Here is a 4,600-nt window from a genome sequence, read left to right on the forward strand (position 1 = left end):
AAGTCTATTCCTTCTAAGCGCTTATTACGAACGATCGCTTCGGTAATATTGCACCAACCATCTATGTCACAGTCTGGTTCGTCTGGATTAAATGGTAAGAATTGTGTTGTTGATTAGTACTCACAGTTGGCGTTGGCTGGGCTGCGAGAACACGACATAAAAGCATTCCCATGTTATTCAGCAATTTTTCTGCATCCGATTTTGGTGTTTCTTGCTCAATTCTAGCCCCATCCGATCCCACTTCTGATGAAGGGTCAGGAGGGCCTTCATCAGAACTCATCTTGTGTGATGTATGTGGGTAGGTAGGTAGGGCGGGAGCAGAAATATCACAAGTTTAATCAGCACAGGGTTTAATAATCGAAATACACAGTCAAATGAGCAATGTACTAATGTTATAAATATTAACTAATTCATTTTGGATTTTATTGCTTATGATATTAACTAATAACTCATAATTTTAAGTAAATACTTGTAATGAATTTCGGTTACACATTAGTTAGGGACCTATGATATTTTTGAGGGCTTTTATTACATATGTGAGTTAGCATCTACCCACTTTATAACAAGAATTTATAAATAAAACATGTATAAGCGTACGATGTCGATCTGAACCACCGCCGCTATTCTCGAAATGAAACTCGAAGTGGAGTTATAAATGTTCCGTTTATTGGTCGAATATAAGAATATAAGTCGTTAGTGATGGTGACACAAAATAATATAGCGAAGCACGCTTACGACCAACGTCCGTCCGGCACGGCTGCGTTAATCTATCTGACGCTATACTAATATTAACTTAAACAAATCCTAAACTACCACGCTGGTAAAAGGGACCGACCGACCCTTCCGCTACCTGCGCCCCGCCGACCGTTTCCTAGAAGAACATCTGGCTGGCAGCTTCGTTCGTCAGCTTTCTAAACTTCATTGTTTGTTGTCCGTAACAACATGTGACTTGATTAATAAACTATTTAATTTTAACTTAAATATAAACTATTTTTATTAAAAAAAATTTTACATGAAACTATTTCATATTTTCTAAATGTTGCTTTGTTGTTGCTGCTGCATCACTTTTTGATGTGCTTCCTCTTTATGCAGCATGGATTTTTTGTGAGCCTCTTCTTTGTGCAGCATATGTTTTTCATGCTCTTCTTTAGCATAATTTGACAAATGATGCTCTCTTATTTCTTTTTGTTTCAAAAAATTAATTTATTTATCCGTGTATGTCATAATCCGCTTCCTTGTTTCCAACGGGTTAAAATAACTTTTCCTTTTGTCGTAGGACACAGCTAGAACAAGAACAAATATAAGTATGTGCCCTTCATTAAAGGTATATTAAATTTACCACAAACTAATAATGTCTGCTTACATAACTCTTTAGAGACTGGTTTTCGCAGCATAGCCTTTGGTGTTGAAGAGTCAAATACATTTGGGACTTCTGGAACAAATATAACAAAAATTGTGAAACCCAACATTTGCTAATAAATTTTTGCTACACGAGAATTAGTATTTTACAAACCTATATAGTTGGGAATGTTCTCCTTACAGTTTTTCTCCCAGTCTCTGTTTTTTATCAATGGCATACTTTGAGAAGTGCCTGAAATAATATAAAATTAATAGTATAAAAAAATGTTTTTCAAGTAATTGGCTATGTAGCATGACTTAATATATTTAACAATTTTATCGCAGAACCGTTCCAGGCACGATCTGTGCTTTATTAACATGTCCTGTAGGCCGTTACGGTCTACAGTCATCTGCATTTGTTGCTCCAGGTGCCGTGCCTAGACGATGCGAATATAGGGCAATGTAGGAGCACATGTTCAACTGTTTGATCTTCATTACTACAGGCACATGTTGGGCTTGTCCTAATTTTAAACTATATTTGCATCTGCGGAGTCTCTAATATTTTTTGCTTCTACATTACTAATATCTGTAAAATAAAAACCACAATTAGTTGTAGTTTCCCTCATTTAACCTAAACAATTTCAATCCAGAAGGGTCAATACCTAATGCATCGCTGTCATACACTGCAGAAAGACCCGATGTTGACTCTCCCATTAAACTATTTAACCACTCTGTGGTGTCTGATGGTTTAGGAGGAGCTGGTCCACCTCCTGTTAGGCGTCTTCCGTCTCTGCTGCCATTTCCTAAAAAATACATTATTTTAATAACATATAAGTATTTTTATATCATTTGACACAATAACATACGTGATGAAGCTGTGAAATTGGGACCAAATACAACAGATACCAACCTTTCTTGCAGTTTTTTTTAATATTGTTATATTTCTGCTGTAACTGCTTAACACGGCTTAATTCGGTGTTCCATCGGAATTGAAAACGTCACGAAGAGATTTCCAAGCTGCATCTTTTTGTACATTGCTGGAGTGATCAGCTTTTTTGCAGGTTAGGACTGGGTAATCCTTCAGTAGCACCATTAATTTGGGAGTTTCTTTTTTGGCGAAGTTAGCAGTACGGTCCCTTTAACAAAACATCAAAGCGCAAATAACGAAAATAAATGAAGATGGCAAAAATGGATTTCGTTCACTCAGTATGTGTGTTGTCATACAAAATAAATGTTCCCCACAAAAACAAACTACATTTTTTGGGATGTCATTGTTCATTGCACTGGCAACAAATTAACCATTGGTTAAGTTTATAATTGTACATGGTTAAGTAAACAGTCGTTATACAGAACCAAACCTAATATTAACTATATCAATTTTACGTTATTAGGAACAACCACGGCATTTTTTTATTTAATTTACTTATTATGAATAATTCTTACATGTTTTCAAAAACTTGATGTAGTCCTTCAGAAATAGTATTTATATTATTATTAGTAATCAAATTAACTGTTGCATCAGTTTCTGATTCTTCCACAGAGTGATGAAGTGCAGACATTGAAACTTGTGACTCATTAATAAATGAATCCAATACAGTATTAGTACTGACAGCAGAAGCATTATCAAAGTTGATATTTTTGTATACACCCTGTGTTATTTCTCTTAAAATCTCATCTTCAACTCGCCCGTGTCTGTAGGACATACACACACACACATGTCGTGCATACGTAGGCAATCAATGTATTTCCTAATTAATTTCATTACATCTAAATTCCATTCTAGCATCCTCTGGTAATCTCTTTATAGAGGGTAATACAGAGACCAAGAAAGCTGCATCTTCGTCCGATTGAATTAGTGTTTTCACAGGCGAGTTGCTCATCTGCACTTTATTTGAACTCTGAAAAATCTTCAGAATCTCAACATCGACAGGATTCATTCGTTTCTTTATTTGTCCTGGGTGGTCATGTGTTGTCAATGAATCATTTTCCACCGTTGACATCGAGTCTTGAGTAGAATAAGATTCTGATGGTACCAATACCAGTTGGTTCCAGAACCAGTCTGCTCAGGTCGCGCATATTCGGCGTACGTAGCATAATCATCGGAATTCGTGCTCATCACCTCATATAAAATGTTTGCCACATCAATCTTTTGGACACAAAGAGACTTAAAATCATTTTTAAAATTACTCCATGTCATATCAGACGTGACCCAATCGTCCAACCATGATTTTAGGCAGAATCCAATACTCGATAAATACTCGGAATCGCTCCACTTATTAAGAATCTGTGCCCTATCTACCTCCGCGCACCAACAATCGACATCGTGCACATTAGGGTCGAAATTCGAAACATAATATTCACGTGAACTACCCCACTTTAAGGATTGAATTGCTCCTACAATTTTTTCAGTAGATCCCCTTGACTGGACAGGCGTTTCTGCATTGTACTCCGTCGTTTATTTATTTATGAAAGCTTTATTAATTGAAACAATTGGTTAGTTTGCATTCCTTACTATTAGTATTAGCGGTGTTAGTATAAATTTATGTTAAATTTATTTTTTAAGTAGTCTAGTTCTTGTATGGGTACCCCTGTTAGGGTAAAAGCCTCCTCCATATTTTTCCATTTCTCTTTGTCTTGAGCAACATTCATCCAAAGAAAAAACTTTTTAACCGGATTAAATTAAATTCTTCAAGCAGCACTAGCGGTAGACCAGCTATTGCATCACGGTCACTAATATTTTCGATTTGCTTGAAGACCCGGAGTGCCGTTAGTAAGGCTTCCACGGTTTCTCTGTCCTTTTTCCCATTGTATGAGGTGCTACAAGAAGACATTGTGCCTTTCTTCTTACTACCGATCATTTCAAATAGCTGTAAAACTGCGCGTCCGATAGGTTGACAGCCATCCTTGTTTTTTTTCTTCTTAACTGGATATGTCGTTTGTCGTCCCGTACGCGTTACCACAAATTTTGGTACTTTCGTGCCAGTGTTGGGTTAGGTTAGGTTTTTTTTTAACTTCTTTCTTTTCTTTCATCCATCCTCTAAATAATTGGCAACACAACTTCAATTTTTATTTGGTTTTTACTAGGAATGCATCGATTCGCTTTTTTGCCGATACGATACCGATTCCGATACACTTATAGGAATATCGTCGATACCGATACCAACGCTTATTGAATTAAAATTAAATTAAGGTAAAATATATCAAGTTAAAGTTCATAATTTTTATTAAAAAAATATACATATATACAAAAAATTGTGACAAA

The 4,600-nt window shown here is 35.9% G+C and overlaps 1 long non-coding RNA gene across 1 annotated transcript; it reads right to left on the minus strand.

The window, feature by feature from the left end:
• Window positions 1–1,066: 1,066 nt before the first annotated feature.
• Window positions 1,067–1,625, minus strand: LOC125058409. Its single transcript, XR_007118386.1, has 3 exons — window positions 1,514–1,625; window positions 1,364–1,432; window positions 1,067–1,283 (listed from the first exon to the last, which is right to left on the minus strand). It is a non-coding gene; the product is annotated as an uncharacterized LOC125058409 (long non-coding RNA).
• Window positions 1,626–4,600: the final 2,975 nt, after the last annotated feature.

This window comes from Pieris napi, chromosome 18, assembly GCF_905475465.1.
Source record: "Pieris napi chromosome 18, ilPieNapi1.2, whole genome shotgun sequence".
Lineage (NCBI taxonomy): Eukaryota > Metazoa > Arthropoda > Insecta > Lepidoptera > Pieridae > Pieris > Pieris napi.